The sequence below is a fragment of the Peromyscus eremicus genome, chromosome 3 (genome assembly GCF_949786415.1).
Source record: "Peromyscus eremicus chromosome 3, PerEre_H2_v1, whole genome shotgun sequence".
Classification (NCBI taxonomy): domain Eukaryota; kingdom Metazoa; phylum Chordata; class Mammalia; order Rodentia; family Cricetidae; genus Peromyscus; species Peromyscus eremicus.
The window spans coordinates 62121786-62143549 of NC_081418.1; the positions used below are offsets into that span (position 1 = coordinate 62121786).

At 45.5% G+C, this 21764-nt stretch overlaps 1 protein-coding gene across 2 annotated transcripts in view; it reads left to right on the forward strand.

Annotated features, from left to right (window-relative positions):
• Dpp6 (dipeptidyl peptidase like 6) overlaps positions 1-21764 on the forward strand; it is a 656578-nt gene that overhangs the window by 488003 nt on the left and 146811 nt on the right. The gene's annotated exons all lie outside the window — the stretch shown is intronic.

Below are 21764 nucleotides of genomic sequence, written 5' to 3' on the forward strand. Positions count from 1 at the left end.
TTGCACTCAATAAGTTTCCTTTCCTGTGACAAAGCACCTGGAAAAACAACTTAACCAGGAATGAGTTCCTCTGGGCTCAGGGTTTCAAAAGTGTCAGTCCATGGTTGGCTGGCTCCTTCATTTCTGGGCTCATGAGGAAGCAGAACACCATGGTGTGTGGTCAAGCAGAACTGTTCACCTTATGGGAGCTGAAAAGCATTCCTGTGGGAGTTTGTGGTGTGGGAGGTAGCACACTGGTGAAATACACTCTTCAGTGGCATGCCTATAGTTCCTCCAACCAACCTACACCTACTATTTGATGTATCTGGCTATGAATTTGTTGATGGATTATCCCATGAATGATATCAGCATCCTTGTGAGCCAATCATCCCTCAATGGTGCCACTGCCTGGGGACCAAGCTCTCAGCACATGCGTCTCAGGGACCAGAGTATACCCAAACCATAATGCATTCTTAGTTCTCATATCCAGTGTGCCTAGAGTGGTGGCCCCTGTAACCATGTGCATGAATGAAGTTTCTCAGAGGACTGCACGGGAATCATCAGTGTGCTGCACATTGCTATACACTGTTCTGAAAAGTCACACTCATCCCTGGAAGTTTATGGAGAAAGTGGACATGTTAATCATTATGAAGGCATGCCCCAGTGAGCTGTGTCAGCATGGGGAAGCTTCCAGAGCTCACATAGCCTTGACAGTTTGACATCAAAGGTCTTCATGGACCCCAAACCGAGATGTTTAAAGTCCTGTGAATGGCAAGGATAGTGTATTGGTTACTTTCCTTATTGTTGTTACAAAATACCTGACAAAGCAATTCAAAGAAGGAGGACTTTATCACAGTTCACAGTACGGAAGTCCTGTCCATCATGATGGGGAAGGCATGGCTCCAGCAGCACAAGGCAACTGGTCACATTGCATCCTCTGCAAGGAAGCAGAGGGAGATGAACACTGAAGTTCAGCTCACTTTCTCCTTTTCACTCAGTCTGGGACCCCAGCTCATGGAAAGGAGCCACTAACATTCAAGATGGGTCTCTCCATTTCAATTAACCTGATCTAGGAATGCCCTATAGACACACCAGGGGTGTGGTTTCCTGGTGGTTCTTGGTCCTGTCAAGTTGCTCATCAGTGGTAACTACCAGAGACAGTGTAGTGGAAAAGGCCTTGGTGTGAATGTACCCATCCCTAGCTGACCATGGCCACTCGTGGCTGTGAGTCCATGGTGGGGATGAGCTGAATAACTAAGAGAAGAATGTGTATGTCATGGCCCCAGCATGACAGGTGTCACACCCAGGTGACCAGGTAACCGCTATGAGTCCCGTTTAGCTTCATTTCAAGAGGCAGGGTCTCCCTGCACAGCCCCTCTGGTGTTCAGATCTCACAGCTTGGTGGCTGTGTCTCAGTCACCACTTTGTCTCCCATCTGGTTGCAGCTACGTCCTTGGTTGCACCTCAGTCCCATAGTCTTGAGTTAATTCAGAAGAGCAGAAGCACTGGGCCTCAGAAGACTCTTATTCCGCAAATGTCTAGCCAAATGGAGATTTCAGTGGGCCTAACTGGCCAAAATCAACGTAGCACTGGGAAGAGCCATTGAAAGGGGTCCCCGGGGTGGAGGGTGACAATCCCTCAGTGCTGTCACAGAAAGCACCTGCAGCTTTGTCCTGGAGCCTGAGAAGTGTCCTGCTGCTGCAGCCTTAAAGCTGACTAATCAGTGTGGCTGAAGAGATGGCTCAGCAGTTACGAGCACTTGTTGCTCTTCCAGAGGACCTGAGTCTGGTTCCTAGCACCCATGTCAGACGGCTCACACCTGCTGGTCACTCCAGCTCCAGGGGACCTGACACCTTTTCTGGGCTCCACAGGCACCTATGCATGTGGCACACACACACACACACACACACACACACACACACACACACACAAGTAAAATCTTTAAAAACAAGTTTTTAAAAATTTAAAAATTTTTAAACCTTCAGTAGAAGTGGCCAGTGCACTCCCTACTGGCTGGTCCACAGCCCAGCATGCCCAGCCTGGCACCCAGGCCCAGCCACAGCAGTGGGGGAGGAGGAGGGAACTGAGAAGCTGCATCCTTGCAGAGTGGTCTCTTTTCTGTTGCTAAGAAAAGGACAGCAGCTCATGGTTTCTTACCGAGGTCTCTGTGTGCCTGACATGCCACCTGCTCCTTATCAAGCCATGGTTAGCAATAAGCCTCTGGACGTGCACCCTGCTAAGTTCACACCCAGGCCCTCCGATAGTGGAGGAGACCATGCTCACACTCCAGAACTCCATCCAGTGGCATTTGGAGGAAGATGAGTCTGTAGATGATGCTTCCAGCTTCTCATTAGGTCAGTCCCTTTCCTGTCCAAAGCCATTGCACAGGAGTGAAGCCAGAGGATGACAAACATGACCTTGCTTGACCTCTTAAAGAGTAACTAACAACAAACAGAGCAGGTGTCAACCTGATGGCAACAGCTTCCCTGATATGACTTTTCCAGTGCAGATGCTCTGTCAGGAACCCTCTGTAAGGCCAGTCCCACATTTCACTGTGGGAATTTTTTTTGTGTCATATACAGTGCCTTGTAGGGTGTAGCTAGGTCTCTCCTCGCCATCTAAGCATAAAAGTATAAAGCAAAGAGTGCCTGGTGCTCAGTAAGTATTTACTGGTGTTGGAAAAACTGAATGCATAAACGATTGCCTAATTAGCTCTTTAGTATCTGTGTGTGGTCCCAAGCATTAAGCATAGACTAATCAGAGGGTGGTAACTAGCTGGGACCTAGGACTGTGTGTTCAGCACTCACAGTGAGGGAATAGTACTCCCTTTCTGTTTCAAGGAACTTGGTGTCCAGTTTTCATTGCTGACACTTGGGTTTAGAGTGGGAACAAACAGGCCCCTTGAATCCTTGAGTTTAAACCTACATTAACTCAGAAATCCTTACTGTAGGTCTGTGTACTGACTCTAAGAAGCACTCTAACCCAGGGTGGGGAATGAGTCCTATATGTTGGAAATCAGCAAAGTCCTGTAATGGCAGCTGCTTGGGGCCATGCAGGCAGGCCTGTGGTTTCTGCTCCAACTGCTTCTTTCTTACTGTTTAACACAAACACAGTTGTGGACAGTGTAGAAATGAACACGTATGATCATGTTATGGTAAAACTTCCAAACCTAGGAAGATTATCCTGACCCACTGGGTGTCCTCACCTGAGAGAACCCTCACCCCAGGGCCACCACTGTGAGTGCAGTCAGTCCCCGAGCTGTATGTCTGCAAAGGAAAGCTGCAATCAGGAGCCTTGTGAACATTAATCTATTAAGTGACAGGCAACAAATCCCTCCTCGCCGTTTTATTTTTAAAGGTAAATATTGCTCCCTGCAGTAAATCTGCTCTAATGATCGCGAGTCATGCCGCAATGACTGAATCTCCTTGGGGAACAGAGAACACAGCTGCAGTCAGCTCCACCAAGGAGCTTTCAGAACCCCACAGCCCCGCCATTCAGGGTGCTGAGTTATGCTTATGGTATGGAGCCTTGCAACTCCTAGGAATATGACCAGTCTTTCTGCTCATCTTCAACCTATCTCTGTGTGCCTCTGATAGACAGCTCTCACTTGGAGTCAGCTGTACAGGACTTCTAGATCCTGTGGTCCAGAATGAGTGTACCTGAGTAGATGGTCAGGGTCTTGTGCCCCATCACAGCACAGGGAGACGCCAGGCAAGATAGCTCACACCTATAATCCTAGTATTCAGAAATTCAGAAGGCTGAGGCAGGATTGTAGAAGCCAGCCTGGCCGCAAATAAGCTCCAACCCAGTTTGGGCTACCGTGTAAGACCCGTCTTAGAGAGGGGGGAAGAAGAAGAGGAGGAGGAGAGGAGAGGAGAGGAGAGGAGAGGAGAGGAGAGGAGAGGAGAGGAGAGGAATAAATGGAGGCAAGGGAGACATCTCCCCTAGGGATCCCTCATTCTGCTACACCAGCTCCCATTTGCTGCATTAGTGTTACAGTTTGCTCACAACAGGGAGCCACGTTCTTCCGAAAAAAACGTTGCCAAAGCTGAAGATGTAGGGAAATAAATTTGGCCAAATTAATCAGGGCTCACAGAGACCCTATGGTACCCAGGCAGAGTTATGGCAAGTGTGGAATTTCACAAGTGTCCATCTTCCTTGTCTCCTCTTCAGATGAACCTCTGCCTGACGGAGGAGCCCAGAATTTCTCTGGAGAGCTCTGATGCTCTGGAGGCCCCACCTCCCATTTGTGAGGTTGCATCCATGCTCCCTGCACTGATCAAATCAACTGGCATAGAAATAGCTTTTTGCTGCCCTGGATTTTGCTTTGCCAGAGCCATTTAATCAAAGCAGACAGCCTAGAGGCAAGGCAGTGGCTTCCTTTTTCTTCGAATGAACAGCTGGAGTCCAGGCTGCTTTCTGTCTTGAGCTGGTCAGTGTAGGAGCTCTGGAAGTATGCATGAAGTAGCTGAGGGTCAGGGTTAGAGCAGGGTGTGGAGAGGGAGCTTTCTTCCTGTGGACTCAAGAATTATGGGAAATTTTTGCAGAGACAGTACACAACATTAGACAGCATTGAGGATTCAGGACTGGACTCTGCTAGAGCTCTCAAGATCACAGACCAAGAGACGGCTCCTCTCAGGTTGGCTTGCCACCTCGACAGTGATAAATGAGCAGCTTTGAAAAGAGCATTTAATAAGGCCTCTGGGAAATCTTCAATAGCCCAAGATATGAAAAATGAAGAGCAATCGGTGAAGTTGTCCAGGAAGGCTGTGGGTGGTGGGAGTGGGCCTCTGAGACCGCACACCTCAAGAAGCAGGTGAACATAGCACGTGGGGGTGGGGTGTTCAAGGAAGGAGTTCAAAGGTCTTACTTCCATCTGAGAAGAGGAGGATGCTTGCTCTTAACCTCCCTACTCGTGAGAGGCTGTGTTAGCAGCATCAGGTGACTGTTCTAAAACAGGAGAATACAGCTAAGAAGTCAGGGGATTTAAGCTAGACTTGATGATGAAGTACTCCACGGACTGTATGGCTGTTTAGACCTTAGAATAGTTTTCCTGGAAAGGCCATGGGCCCAGGGAGTCAGGAATCATCACTCAGATCAGTTTGTGTATTTGGAGGGTTAGGATGGCAACTCTCTTGGTAGGATGTCAAGGCAGAGTGTGCGGTGTTCCCAAGCATTCTCCCTTCCCCCAGAACTCTGGGGAAGGGCCACTGTGGCTGATGAGTGCTGAGGCTGGCCAGTTGGCCACCAATGGAGGCCAGTCCTTGCCGAATGTACACATCTGTCATTTTTTTCATGAACTCATTTGCTCTCTTTCCAAACCCTTCTAGACACTGTTGGGTTCTGGGAACTTGGGAGAAAGATGATCTTTTTTTCCCACTGGCCTCTACCTCTCGCAGAAAGCATTTATCTCATGAGTACTCATGGGCTCTCAGCCTCTGTGTCTGTTCCCTCTCCCTCAGTCTCTCCTCCCTTGAAATGGTCCCCAACCTACTGTTATATATATCCATTCCAGGAAAGCATCCATGATAGTGATGTGTCTTAATTGCTGTTCTATTGCTATAAAGAGACACTACAACCAAGGCAACTTATAAAAGAAAACATTTAATTGGGGTCTTGCTTATAGCTTCCTGACCATCATGGTAGTAGGCAAGTGGGCACAGTGCTGGAGAAGTAGCTGAGAGCTCATATCTGATGCACAAGCACAAGGCAGAGAGAAAGAGAACTGATTGGGAATGGCATGTGCTTTTGAAATGCCACTAACAAGGCCACACCTCCCAATCCTTCCCAAATAGTTCCACTAACTGTGGACCAAGCATTCAAACATATGAGCCTATGGGGACCATTGTCATTCAAACCACCACACAGGAGCTTAGGAAGTGGACAGTTGCTCTGTATGTGTGACCTTTTCATTTTTAACCAAGACCCTTATATCCTGATGTCTTAATGAAACATTGCTACCCAGGGCACAACTGTGGGAACAAGCTGCCAATTCTGGGCCTCACAACTGCCTGCTTGATCCAGTCGTCATCAGGTCAGTTCAGCTCAGCAGCAACTCCCAGCTGCCCCCTGAGGTCTGACCTCCTGCCCCAGCTGGGTCACTGGAATCGTGGCTGGCTCTGGCACCTGCCCACATGTGCTCTGATGTCTCAGCCCTTTTCCTCCCTCCCCTTCTCCACCTACATTCTCCACTCTGCACAGGCCCAACTTGAGGCCTCCCCTTCCTTAGTGACAGATGTCATCAGAGCCATGACCAGGTGGTAGTGGCTCTTCAGACAAGTCCATCCTCGGGTTGTTTGTCCCTTATGCCAATCAACAGCTGAAGGGAATAGAGGGACTCGCTATGTCCCTCTCTTTAATGCATAGGCCCATCCCTCACCCTCCAGACAGTATGTTGACTCATTTTCCAGGAGTCAGTGAAGGGTTCAGAAAAATCTGACCTGAAAGTTTTTCACACCCACCCTGATTCACCATGTGGCCTTTAGGCCTGTGCCTTAAAGAGTGTTACAATATTCCATTACAGTCCATGTTAGCACAGTGCCATCTCAACCAGAGATGAGGTGCCCCCCCAAACACCAGAATGGCCTGTGGAATGGAGTAATAGTGTGGGAGGTTATAGCCCTGAGGATGGAGCATCTGTCCTGCAGCCATGGTGCAGAGCAGGGCCTAGGGAGAAGGGACACCCGCCTCGCCTCCTCTTGTATGGCCAAGAGCAGACAGAAGGGTTTGGCGGCTGCTGCATCTGCCCTGAACCATCACGCATACCCAGGTCAAGGGCAGACAGGAGGCCTCTGCCAAGCTGGGAGGGAAACACCAAGAACCAAGAAGAAAGCGGCTTTTAAATCCAGAAGACCCATTAGAAATTCCAAGGGTTTACCACAGACCACCTCTCAGTCTGAACTATTGACGTGGCTAAATTTGAGCCCTAGAGGGAAAAGAAAACTATTGTTTTTGCAATAATCATTACTAAGAAGAGCTTTAGAATAGAAAGGCCAGGTTCAGATCTTGATTCTTGTAGTTAGGTGAAAGCGTGACTTTAAGATGCCAACTCCCTACCCCCCTGCCCAGAGCCTCAGGTTCCTCCCCTGGAAATGGGCTCCTCCCTACTGTCATCTCTATCCACAGGGCAGGAGTTCTCCTGACAGTGGACAGAGTCACTGCACTTACTGAGTTCTTTATTAAAAGTCACTGTGTGCCTTGATGCTATAACATTCACGTTAAGGAGGTATAGAGAGGGAAGGAAGCAACGTGTGTGTTATCAACGAGAAGTTTGGTGTCTGGAAGGGGAGGCAGCTTCCTTGAAGAACAGTTTAGCCGGCAGATGTCTCTGTGGGTGTCCAATGGGCTCAGTGACACATTAGTGGATTGTGGGTGACCCTCCCAGGCTGCACGTCCTGCCCTTCTTCAGGTCAGGGGAGCAAGGTTGGGGTTCAGGAAACATGATGCCAATTTGCCCTCTTCTGAGTCTTTAGCTCCCCATCAGTTGGTACCTGTACCTTTAGGAAGATACTGTCAGGTGACAAATGATGCTCCTCTTCCTATAGCTAATGTCTTCCAGTATCCAATAGCCATGCCACCCAGCACCTAAAGAGCCATGTTACCAAACTCCCAGAAAACTGTGCCAACCAGCCCCCAAGAGCTACACGACCCATATCGCCCAGCCACACCACCGATTTCACCCATCCCCTCAAGCCATGACACCAAGCCCCAGTGAGGTCCATAGTCATCTGGCCCCCAAGAGTCATATAAGCCCAATCCCAGGTAACCATGCCACTAGGCCCCAAGAGTCTCTTCAGATTGATGGCCTCACTAGACAGCAACAAGGAACTGAGTGATGGAGGCACCCTGCCCTGGATGCAACTTTCCCAAGGGCATTGTCACTTATTGGGGCCTGCCTAGGCTAACAAGGGGCAGGGAGCATTGTCCTGAAGTTGACAGATGCAGTGACGGGAGCAAGATTGATCTTTCCAGTGAGAAGAAAGTAGTTAATGAAACATTGTGTGTGCAGAGAAGACCAGACCAAAGTGACATCACATTAATAACTTATAAACGCTAATCAGTTTGGGTTAATTTGGTATTCATTGTAAAAACATTTATCATGGGCCCTGAATCCATGAAAGTAGCCAAGAAATTAATATTGCAGGGATGGAACTTGCCTTCTGTGTTCTCGAATAAGGGTGGAGGCAGTTTAGCAGGTGATTAATGAGCTTTACCAAGGGTCCCTTTCAAATGTAACATGTCTGTCATACTTTGCAGCTATGTGGGGCCAAATCACTTTAATATCCACTTGCACTCAAGTAAATAAGGCAGATTCTTGGCAATTGGCCTGAATGGATGGAGGAGGCCACTGCCAGGATCATGGTTAAGGAAAGGGGAGAGTTAGGATTCAATTATTGAAGATTCAGGAAACCCACTCATGCTACCAGCCATCTTTCTGAAAGGATTAAAGACTATGAAAGCAAATTTATAACTGTGAGATTGTAGAGGAAGTGGAAAAAATGTGCAAATTTTAACCTCTGCCATGCCATGACAACAGGAGAAGAACCTAAGAGAAAATTCATTCATTAAAAATTGTAAGATGCAGTAAGAGACATAGAGCGTACCTACGCTGATGGAACACAGGTTTCTCAGGGGAAGCTAAGCTAAGTACATCAGTGAAGCCACAGCACTGCCTTCAACACAAATCATAAAAGCTGGAGAATTCGAAGTGTTTACCAACGGCCATTTGGGGAAACCTGACCCAGACCATAATAGTAACACTAATCTTAACCCCAACCATGACCCTAATACTAACCCTAATTGAACTCTAGCCCTAATCCTAACCTTAACCCTAGCCCTAACTTTAACCTTGACCTTAACCCTACTATTAACCCTGGCTCTAACCCTAATATTAACCCTGACCCTGGACTCAGACTCTGACACAGACCCTGACCCTGATCCTGACACAGGCCCTGACCCTGACTCTGACCTTGACCCTGACATTGACCCTGACACTGACCCTGACACAGACCTTGACCCTAACCCTGACTCTGACCTTGACCCTGACATTGACCCTGGCCCTGATCCTGACACAGACCCTGACCCTGACCCTGACACAGACCTTGACCCTGATCCTGACACAGACCCTGACCCTGATCCTGACCATGATGCTGACCCTAATCATAGTTTGGAAGAGCCATCACACAAGTGTTACAAAATTATGATTGGAAGAGACAACCTCCAGCATGGGGGAAAACACTCGCAAATTATACATCTGAGAGGGAGTAAACATCCAGAACAGATAAGGAACTCAATAATAAAAATATAAATAATCTGATTTAAAACAAGTAATGGGCCTAGATTGATCAGAATGGTCCACTAGTATATGAAAAAAAAATGTTTAGAGGCTGGAGAGATGCTTCCATGGTTAAGAGCAATGGCTTGTTCTTATGGAGGACCCAAGTTCAGTTCCGAGCACCAACATGGTGGCTCACAACTGTCTGTAACTCCAGTTCCAGCACATCAGATGCTTTCTTTGGGCCTCTGTGGGCACTAGGCACATAAGTAGTACATATACATGCATGCAGACAAAACATTCATGCACATAAAATAAAACTGAATAAATCTTTAAAAAAAAAAACACTTAATATCAAAAACCACTAGGGAAATCAAGTGGAAGCCTTAGGGAGGTATCACCTGTCTGCATTGAAGTGGCTGTCATCAAAATGACAGTAAGAGTTGGTGAGGATGCAAATCCAGCCTCTTGGAAAACAGCACAGTGGCCCCAGAAAACTGAGCACAGAGCTGTCACACATGATCCAGCACTCCCACTGCCAGGCATGCATCCATCAGTGTGTGGAAGAAGCCTCTGTACCTGAGTTCACTGTAGCACTGCATCCCAAAGTCAGCCTGTACAGGATGAGTGGGGATCAAAGTGTGTCATGTACACACAATAGAAAACAAGAAAACATCAAAGCCTGTCATTGTGCCAACAGACACAGAGCAGAAGCATTATGTTAAGTGAAATAAGCAAGGCACAGAGAGACAAGAACCACAGGACCCTACTCACAGGTCACAACTGAAAAGGTTAACCTCAGTGCAGCATAGAAAAGAACCTCCATTACCAGAGGCTAGGAGAGCAGTGGGAAGGAGGGCTGGAGAAGTACAAAAGGAATAGGCCAGCGAGGCAGTGGAACCCAGGCTTAATGAAATTAGGAATAAAGGCATGTGAGCATTGTAAACACGGCCTGACCTCATTGCATGTTCCCATCCTCGTCAAAGCTTCCTTGATGCAATTGTGGCTGAAATGGTGTAGTATTTCTTATGAGAATTCAAATTTGGATCAGAGTCTCCACAGTATTAGGTTAGGGAGTTTCATGATCATCTATCCAGAGGTTAGGAGCAAGACCAAAGCTCTACATCCAGGAAGGCTACATTTAAGGATAGTGTAGAGATGATATAACAAGGCAGGAATTAAAACCGCCTTTGTAGACTTATTGAGGGAGTGAATGGCTGCAGCTGTGTCTGCAGTGGTGGAGGGATGCAGATGCTGAAGATCTGAAGATGTTTCCTGTGGCCTGGAGTGGGCAGCTATCTGCTCCCATGCTGCTAAGACTGCTCCGTACTGCACAAAAAACTCTAGGAGATGTCCCGTTTGGGCGGAGGTAACACCTCTCCCTTGAAATCTCCAAACTGTTTCATAATTGGAAAAATGGCTCCATGCCCTCATCTACAGTGAATAATCATGACCTTTTCTCCCTCCCAGTCCCACATCGCACGGCAGTTAATCATACGCTTCTTTGTTTTATTATTCCACTTTTCTCTTTTGAATAACTTTATTTCCCAGATCAAATGTGAGCTGTTCAAGGACTAAGGATGTTTTCCATCACATTTGTGGCTTCCACAGCCCGCTGCTCAGTGTGGAGCAGAATGTGGGGTTTCAACGGATACTTGCTAAATGAGTGATATCCTGTAGTGAAAGTAAAATTAAATGTCAAATTTATGGGTATAAGTTCCAGAATTCATGGAAATTGGAAAAGCTTGATGTTATTACCTAAAAGATTTTAGATTTAACAACTTGTCTGATGGTTAATTAACTCAGCAGCTCACACCATGAGCAACCCCGAGGAAGGGCACTAGAATCTTCAGCCAGGTTTTTTTTTTTTTCTTGAAATGTTTACTCTGCTATGAAAGACCTTAAAACTAGGATGTAAGTTGTCATTGTTGAGACTTGCCAGGCTGAACTGAACAGACCAGAAGGTCAGAGCTGTTTCGATTCCCAAGGCAATTCAGCCCTACTTTGTTTCAAGGCATGAGAGAAGACCTTGATCATAATATCATGGGAAATGAAAGAGTCAGACCTTAGGGATCCATGTCCTCCACTGCCCCCATCCTAACCACCTTGGAGGTGATACCGGGGTAATTTTTACATTGTTAAACATGGATAGGGTGGGGATGAGATATTTGCAGTACTCTTTAGGGCTCTAGGATTGACCTAATTTGAATGCTCAAGGGAATGAAGAACTGATTGTACAGAGGATTCTCTGTGGGGGGGAGCAGTCTCTGTAGGGGAGCAGTCTCTGTGGGGGAGCACTCTCTGTAGGGGAGGAGACTCTGAGAGAGCAGTCTCTGTGTGGGAGCAGTCTTTGTGGGAGAGGAGACTCTGTGGGGGAGTCGTCTCTGTGGGAAAGGAGTCTCTGTGGGGGAGCAGTCTCTGTGGTAGAGGAGTCCATGTAGAGGAGCCATCTTTGTTGGGGAAAGCAGTCTCTGCAGGGGGAGCAGGGTCTATGGGGGAGCAGTGTCTGAAGGGGAGGGGTCTATCCAGGAGCAGTGTCTGTAGGGGAACAGTCTCTGTCTGGAAGCAACCCTCTTCAGTCAGGCCACAAACTTTTCAAGGGAGAAAGCTATGGTGGACATTTTATGCACACAGGGTCAACCTGTTCACTTGGATCTGAGGCAGACTTTGCTGTCCCTCTAAGCCCCATCCAGGGAAGGGTTTACACTCTTCTAGATCTGAGGCATGGTTCTTAACATGGCTAAGCCTGTATCAATAATATACATTCATTCACCCAGGACTTCACTCACACCTACAATATTTGGTGCGCTTACATGCCTCTGAGAACTTAAGGAGTCTTTCTAATATGTCTAAGCCTTTTTGTCAAAACGGACTTCACAGGACTCTTCACCTGCACAGTTAGTCCCAGCTGGCCATCAAGTCAGTCATGGAACCAGACAGATGTCTCTGTGGTTAAGAGCATATGCTGCTCTTTCAGAAGACCTGATTTTGGTTCCCAGCACCCCGTTAGGTGGCCCACAACTGCATGTAGATTTGAAACCCTTTTCTGGCCTCTGAAGATACTGCACTTACATGCACAAACCTACAGATAGATTCACAAACACACACACACACACACACACACACACACACACACACACACACTCACTCATGTTCTGGTGGAAGCTCTGCCTCAGGCCCTGGCACCCATATACCCAAAGAGTCTGGAATGTTCTGGTGGAAGGTCCAACTCAATTCCCCTCCCCCATCTTTCTCCCCAAACCCACCTCCTCAAAACCCTCCAAACAGCAGCCCCTCCCCTAGAGCTGCCCTTCCATTCCAGACCCCCGCCTCCTCAAAGCCCACCAAAAGCAAGCCCCTCCCTAGGGCTGCTCAAGACCATGCCTCCAGGGTATTTAAGGCCTGGTAGCCATATTTGCCATGTGACCGTTCTGTGACTCTTCCCCTGTGACTCTTCCCCTGCCTTCCCAAGGGTCATCCAGGATTGCTTTGCTCATTAAACCTGGATTTATTAATTTAGTTTGATTGGCTTATTACATCAGCGGCAGCAGTGGGAACCCAGCAACCGGGGACTTAAAACTTATCAACACACACACACACACACACACACACACACACACACACACACACACGGGGAAAGAAATAAAAATAAATGTTTTAAAAGAAACCTTTATAAATACTGAAAAGTGGCCATATTTCTCCATGACATGGCATTTCTAACAACCCACGAAGCTCTCAGGAGACATGGGCATCTTATTTTTCTAGAAGAGCAACAGGCCTAAGCACAGATAGCCAAGGAGACCATTTTGATGGCAGAATAAGTTTTATTTCTTTGAGAATATAGGGGTTTTCATGCAGATTTAGTTCAGCTATTTTTACTCCATAGAATGTTCAGCAAATGAAGGAATTGATGTTGTCTGTTTGTTCTTTGACTTGTAAACCTAATCACGTCTCCAAATGCTTTTGGTTTTTACCATCATGGCTTCTCTGGCCATGCACAATTGACGTCTCATTTTAGTTTCCCCGGTTGGTCCACTTTGCGGTCGTATATTGTACTCCGTACTTCTCCATGCTTTAAAATGAAAACTTGATCACAGTGATACTTCAGTGCATAATACTCTTATTGTTAGACGCCACCAGTAAGACACAGCCCGGACCCCTCAGCATGCTGTGCATGCCTCATCCTTGCCGCCAGCTGCTCTCTGACCTCCTCAGCTGACCTTTCCCTCCAGGCTGGGTACCAGCGGGAAGAAGCAATATGTAGTTCTCTAACACCCCACACCTTCTCACCTCAAGTGCTCTCATCTATTGTTCCTCCAGTTCAAAGTGCTGTTAGCGTCCTTCACTGATGACGTCAACCTCCTGGAACTGGGCTCAGGCCTGCTGCTGCTTCTGCCTTTATCAGCAAGCCTACCCCACCATGCGTCTCTTCTGATTACTTACTCTTCTTCCCGATCAAACTCTAAGATCGGCTTCACAGAACTACCTTCTCCATCTCACTGACACTTCTCAGCCCTTGCTGCAAAGATGGCTGGGAGCAAGTGTAGATGCTGAACAATGCCACAGCTAACGCACGTTAATTACCCAAATGCAGCTACCTCTTCCTTCAAGCTTATTTTATCATTTTTTTTCAAATTATTGAGAAAGTTATCTGACCTTTCTTCTTAAGCCACGAGTTATGTCATAACTTTTTCTCCCTAAAAATCAGCGAGTCACCATTACCCATACTGTCATGTTCAAAGTCAGACTCAGCTGGATTCCAGGAACTGAAAAACGCATGTGTAGGCAACTGTATTTATTTAATTAAGCTGACTTTTCCCTAGCCATACAAACTCACACTTTTTGAAGTTAGCCACATGTATTGCCAACAGAAGTTGTGTCATATTAGAATGTCCCCGAAGTCGCCTCCCTCTGCTTCATCTAACTACCAGAGAACAAAGTCCACAATGGAGTTTGTTCAGTGAATTTTGTCTTCTAAATTCCCTGTGTGTCCCCACACTGCAGAATCGGTTCCCTCTGACATCTCCTTAACCAAAGGCTCAGGATAACAAAAGAACAAATCAAATAGTAGAAAAGCTGCTTGTCTCTTCTAAGCCGATGAAAGCAATAGAGACCCCTCATTGGTGCATTGTCCACAGCCCTAGCAGGGTCGTGTTTGAGTCTGTGATCACAGCACCAAGTTGGTCAGCATCCATTCAGCTGCCTTTTATGTCCTGTGGTGGAAAGAAACGTGCTGAGGTGTTTGCAATTTCCTGGTAAAACGGTAGAGCCCGTAAATCCTTCCCTCCAATAACCCTAAAATTTTCCTAGCCAAGAGCTCAACAGCCTGTGCACACTTCATAAAACAAGAGACCCAGTGGCTGGTCACAGCTGAGACTGTCCTTCAAGGTCCCCACGACTTGCATAGGCACTCTCACCATGGCCAAGTGCCCAGAGGTCTGCTTGACTGGGACCAGGAAGGAGTGTGCACCTCAGGATCCATTCAAGTTTCCCAAATGCTTCTGGTCCAAGGTCACCTTGAGCATCCATGTATGGAGGTCTGCACAGAACCAGACCTGAGTGACCTCATCAATAAACCCCAATGCTTCTGAGTAATGAGCCCAGTGTCAGGGAAAAGCATATGACACATAAGAATGTGTTCTGAGCTTCTAGGCCACTGACGAGAGTGTGTGTTGTATCTGAAATTACCAGTCCAAGCATCTCCAGGGAACCTGCTGTTTCTAAGAGGTGGCTATGTTCCTTACATCCACAGGCACTTAGGGCAGTCACCAGCCATGGGTCCTCCTCATACCACTTAGGCAGAGCAACCCTAAGATCAGGATGTTACAAATTTGCTTTGTTTCTTTTTGCTTCCAAATCCAGATGATAAATTACAGTTATGCAATATTAATCATCTTAATGTGATTTTTCTCCCATAGAACCTATAATGAGGTACCAAACAACAGTCTGTTCCAGTAGAAGTAGTGAGTTTTAGACACTGAGTCAGCCCTGTGTGCTGGGTAGCTTAGGATCTATTACCTAATGTAGTGATCTTTTATTTCAGGTCTCTAGTGTCTTGGTCACTATGTAAGGTGTTTTGTATATATTTTCTGTCTTGCACACAAAACCTCTGCTTTGTAGCGGTAAAACATGTTCATCAAACAGATGAATGTCCCCACAGCCACAGAGTGGTGGCACAAGAGCAGCAGCCCAGGTGAAGCCATCCCAACCTCACTTAGCACCACCCTCTGGGGCCACCACTTCTCTCAAGGCCACGTAACTTAATGTCTAGAAATCTTGTCCTGCAGACATAAAGATTATTACTGCGGATGCTGATATCTATGTTCAAGGCCACCCAGACCATCTATAATACACAGAAGCCAGATGCCTCCCAGAATGGCCTCTGCTGTCATTAACTGGAAGACATTAATTTCCCCTACTCTGGGCATTCTGAAAGTAAATGACGCATCAACCCAGCTGATGTCTTTGCAGGTTGCAGAAATGAGCTGCCAGCCCCCAAACCAGAATGAACCCCAAATGAAATCAAGTCTTTCTTCTTGGAGAGGAGGGTCATTAGGTCAGATGGCATGATGCACAGTCATCTTGCATGGCATGTGAGCCCTGTCAGAGTACATAAGGCTTTATGCGTCTCTTCCCAGAGGTGGCCTCCCTTTTTTTTTTTAAGTTTTCCACATGATCTTATTTTCAGGTGTATTTTATATATTTCTGAATTATCTTGTAAACGAAGGTGGATAATGTGAGTGCTCATATTCCCACCACTCAGCACGGAATAAGAACATTACCAAGATGCTTCGGGACTTGCATCATCCTCTGTTCTGTCCCCTCCTCTGCCACATGCATTTACACTGTCCCAGTATGTCCCAACTTTATGAAAATGCTTTACTACATGTTTCTGGATCCCTATATAATATTTCATGTGTGTTTTTAACTTGATGAAACTGCTGCCATGTGGCTTTGTGTTTGCATTCAGGCTTGCAAGTGGTGCTCATGAATGTGGGTGCCCGTAGCTGTCATGACTGGGCTTCAGTGCTGTGTGGTCGCCTGTTGCACTGTGCCATCATGCCTTTTTCCTGCTTGTGGATATGCAAGTTACCTCATTTTTCAAATACTTATTTATCTTTATTTGTGAATGTTTTATATGCATGTGTGTATGTGTGTGTGTGTTCTGGTGCCCATGGAAGCCAGAGGAGGGCATAGATCCTCTGGAATTTGAGGTATGGACAACTGTAAGCCATTATGTGGGTGCTGGGGATGGAACCTGGGTCCTCTGCAACAGTGCTGTTTACTGCTGAGCCACCCCTCCAGCTCCTCTTTGATCCTTTTTTACATCTTACAGTGGGCTGGGTACCATTTCACTGGTGCTTCCTAGCAGAAGTGTGTCAGTTTCTGTAGACTTAGCCTTGCACATCTTTGGTTGCTATTGAGGTTGGATGTCTTCCCATTGGTGCATTTCCCATTTGTATTACATCTTCCGTGAACACCGTTTGTGTCTTTTTGCATGTTTTGTCTGGGGAGGTTGGTAACCTCTGTGTGCATCTGTATGACTTCTTTGTGTATGTGGGATTCTAATTCCTTTTCAGTTGCTGATTCATAAAATCTGGCATAACTGTTTCCCTTCACTTGGATGTGCTGTGATAGTGAACCATGTTCATCTCAATGAAATGCTTTCCTTTATGGTTTGCATTTTTCATGTCTTCTTAACGAAAGCCCTTCCTATCATGAGGACTGAGATTCCCCATTATGGAGTTCTAACACTTTTATAATTTCACCTTTCACAATTATGTCCTTAATTCATCTGAAGTCATCTTGGGGATCTGGTATGAAGCACCTTCATTTTCCTACTCCTTAGGAGCAAGCACTTGATTGACAGAACCATTGGTTGACAGAGTCTCCTTCCCTGATCTTCAGAGCTGCCTCTGGTTTTCAACAGCTGGAGGAGGTGTGAGGACAGGCTGTTTTAGCCTACTGCACTGTGGTGGTAACAAAACCACACATTCTTAATTATCATAGCTTTACCCTAACATGAAACTATCTACTGCTAGTTCCCCAAACACGTTGTTTGGCAAGGATCATGGCTGTCTCTTGCACTCTGTATACATGTATTCATGTATGTATCTTTCTACACACCTATGCCACAAACACACAAATTAAATAACCTTATTCAGTTCCTTTAAAAACACTTGGAAAATCAGCATTGATTTCATCAAATTTATACACAAATTGAAGGAGAATTTATAAGTTTTTGCTAATGAACTAGCCAGTGTGTGGTGTGGTTCCCAATTTACTTACTTTTTATAAAGATTTTATTCGCTTGTATGTGTTTATGTGCCTCCCTGAGTTTATGTGCACTACATGTGTGCAGTGCCCTTGGAGACCAGAAGAGGGTGCTGGATACCCTGGAACTTGAGTTTTAGACAATTGTGAGCCCCAGGTGGGTGCTGGGAACTGAACCCTTGTTTTCTGCAAGAGCAGTCAGTACTCTTAACCACCGCCCTATCTCTCCAGTCCCATTTACTTTTTAATAAATGTCTTTTACTGGCATTTTATAAATTTTTCCATAAATTGACTGCAAATTTTTGGTTTAACTTTATTCTTCAGTATGTTCCTTGGGTAATTTTTTAATTAATTTAATGTAACTAAAAGTGTTTCTCATTTGTGTGTGCTAGTTACTAACGACACTTGACATTTCATGCTAATTTCCCATCCTGTAACCTCAATGACACTTATCATTCTATTCTACTCTCCTGTCCACGTATTCCTTTAGATGAGGATTCAGCAGCCACATTCTCTCCAGATGACAACAAACTCATCTCTTCCCCTTCACTCACTTCTCTTTGCTTTTTTTTTTCTTACTCTACTGTTCCCTCTCCAACTACCAGCCCTGTACTGAAAAGACAGAAATAATCATGGGGAAGCCTCATTTTATATGTGATTGTGACCATCGATGTTAATTGTCAAATTAATGAAATCTGGTATAACATGGGAAACATGTCTCTGGTTGTGGAAAGTGGAGGCAGTTATCTTGGTTGCATTAACTAAGATGGGAAGACCAGCCAACCATGGGTGGTATTATCCCCTGGCTGAGATCCTGGGTGGTATAAATAGAGAAAGGGAGCCAAGCAGCAGCATGCATCCATTGCTCTCTGCTTCCTGACTGTGCATACAATGTGACCACCTTAATGAACTGCTCCCTTGAAATATGAGATGAAAGAAACCCTTTCTCCCTAAAGTTGCTTTTGTCAGAGCATTTTACCATAGCAACCAGGAAAGAAGCTAAAGTGGGTCATTAAAGAGATGCCTTCAGGTTTCCTGTTTAGTGTAAAATGGAGATTTGTTTGATATCTTCAGAGAAATATATATCTATCTCTCTGTTGTTGCTACTCCTGTGATTTGTATTCTGTTCTTTACCTTGGATTTGGAAACGTGTAAGGAGGGTTTTTTGCACTTGTGAATGGTTTTGTAGTTGTTATCCTTTAGCTGTGGTGGAAGTCTGTCTGTCAGTCAGTGCAAAACCAGCCTTGCTTTGCTAGTGAAGATCCCTTGGCTTTGATGTCACTTATTTTCATACATGCATTTATAAATTTTAAATCTGGTATTTCCTTTGGGACTTTTTTCTGCATTCATAAGTGAAATTGGCCCAACACTATGTTAAATTATGTTATTAATTTGACTTTAATTGCTTTATTAAAATGATACTTAATACACAAAAATATCTATAAACCTTTGTTACTAAAAATCCAAATATAATTTACTAATTAACCTCTATAAATCTAGAAAATCAACCAGTATCAAAACAATGCTGTTGAACCATCAGGCTGGCTCACTGGGTGAAGGTGCTTGCAGCCAAGCCTGATGACCTGAGTTCAATTCCAGGGCCCACATGATGGAAGGAAAGAACTGACTCCTGAAAGTTGTCCTCTGACCTCCATATGTACCTTGGCGCACGCTCACCTACCTTCATGGCTGTATACACAGAATAAACAAACAAGCAGATGTAAAAAATGCTGTCAGTTTGCAGTCCCTATGATTTACTGAAATTGCCAGTGTCGATGGTTCTTACTGTCCTGTCATGCCCTCATGTCTCTAACACCTTTGCTGCCATTGTCAAGACCCTGTTTCCCAGGACTGTTCTTAACTGAACCACTAAGGAGCCTCCTTTGGAGCAATATCGCAGGATATCATCATTATTACTCTGCTCAAGAGAAGCACATTTTTGATAGGAAGTTCCCATCTAGTCTTCTTTCTGGTCCCCAACAATTATAGTTCTTGAGAACACAAACTCAGGAACTAAGAGTCAATGATAGAACTTGGCTATCAGGTAAGCATCCAGTTGACCAGAATATGTGATGTTCATTTTAAGAGTCTTTTAAGAGTCTTATCACAATAAATGTAAGACTTCAAGGGCTCTGTCTTTTTTTTAAATTTATTCTTTTCTCATGCAATACACCCTGATCCTCACCCTCCACTCCTCCCAGTCCCCCCACCTCCCTTCTCCCCCAAATCCACACCTCCTCCATTTACCTTCAGAAAAGAGTGGACCTCTCAGAGCCCAAACACAGTAAAACAAGATACAATAAGACTAGGTACAAACCTTCATATCAGGGTTGAGCAAGGCAACCCAGCAGGAGGAAAAGTATCCCAAAAGCAGACTAAAGAGTCAGACACTCCCACTGCTACTGTGAGGAGTCCCATAAAAACACCAAGCTAACAACCATAATATATATGCAGAGGACCTAGCACAGATTCATACAGGCTCCATGATTGCTGCTTCAGTCTCTATGAGCCCCTGAGCTCTCAAGCTCTCTTAAAATATCATTAGTCCTTAGATTTCTAGGTTATTGCGACTTGGTTTAAGTAACACCCAGGGTTATGCTTACTTATATATTTATTTCCAGAACCATTAATAAGAATTGCTAGCTGCCTTGAAATAAACACTAGCTTCCCATTGGTAGATGAATGATGACTATAGCTGACATGAAGAGGAAGAAATTGTAGAAAACCTTCTCAGGAACAGGTAACTTGATTTTCCACCCAGAGCAATCACTGCCTTTCAGGATGATGGAACCAGTACAGAAACCGACTCAGACCATCCACCATCAGAAGGTGACTGTGAGTGGACAGACCTTCCTTCCTATTGTCCCATGTCCACCCCACAGGAAATCCTTCATCATTTTCCCCTAGAAGGCTGTGTTTAGTCTCATTGTAACCTGATTGATAGCAGGAGTTGAAAATAAAACAAAAGCTGGGTCCTTTTGTTCTACCCTTTTCTGCCTCAGGGTGATGGGCTTGGTGCACTCCTCCAACAATTTTTATTCTGTGCCCCTGGGACCAGCTCCTTGCTGCCGGTGTCCGATTACTCTATTCTCCCATGTGGGTTAGCTCATATGGTTTAAGAAATGCTATTGTGACCTACAACACTGTTTGGGGTTTTTGTTTTTTCTTCAAAATGCACCTGCCCCCTTGGTGCATTGCTTCTCTCTGAGCTTACATAGCCAGGATCCCTCCATGTTGTAGAATAAAGGAAGGATCATTCACAATGCCAGGGATGTAGTTCCATATGTCACATTGGAGAACATTGGAGAAGATGAAGCACAGAATAAAGAGATCATGTGACTTCCAACTCTCCCTCCAACTGGAGATTGCAGACGAGAGAACCACAGGTGTGTCCTCAGACCTGCCAAATTCTGAAGGATCTGTCTGTCTTTAAATGTTTTTGTTTTTATTTTTTGTTCATATAAGCACAATTAACAACTCCTATAAGTTAACCCTGTGAATCAGCAGTAGAGAGATTTTTTTTATTCAGCTGGTGGCACAGAAGAGAAGAGCCATTCTCTCACTCCCTTCCTCCAGCTGCCTGAGACCTGGAGCCCAGGTGGTGTCCATTCATGAAGGACATGAAAATGAGTGTGTATGATAGTTTGACTGGAATTGGCCCCCAGAAGCTCATAGGGAATGGCACTATTGGGAGGTGTGGCCTTGTTGAAGTAGGTATGGCCTTGTTGAAGGAAGTGTGTCACTGTGGGGGTGGGCTTTGAGATCTCTTTTACTTAAGCTTTGCTCAGTCTCACAGCTGACTTCCTGTTGCCTACAAGATGTAGGACTCTCAGCTTCTGCTCTAGCACCGTGTCTGCCTACATGTTGCCATGTTCTCTGCCATGACTGATAGTGGACTGAACCTCTGAACTGTAAGCAAACCACCCTAATTAAATGTTTTCCTTTATAAGAGTTGCTGTGGTTATGGTGTCTCTTCAGTCATGGTGTCTCTTCACAGCAATGCAAACCCTAAGACAGAAATTGGAACCAGGGAGTGGGGTATTGCTATGCTAGGCTTAACCATGGTTCTGTTTGAAGGAATTTGGATCTTGGGACTATGGAAAAGCAGTTGAACCCCTTAAGTGATGCTTACTGGGCCATACTAGTAGGAACATAGAAGACAGTTGTGCTGAGTGTGATTTGATGAACTGTGAGGGGATACCTCCAGAGGTTTCAGAGGAGAAGAATTTTAATATGT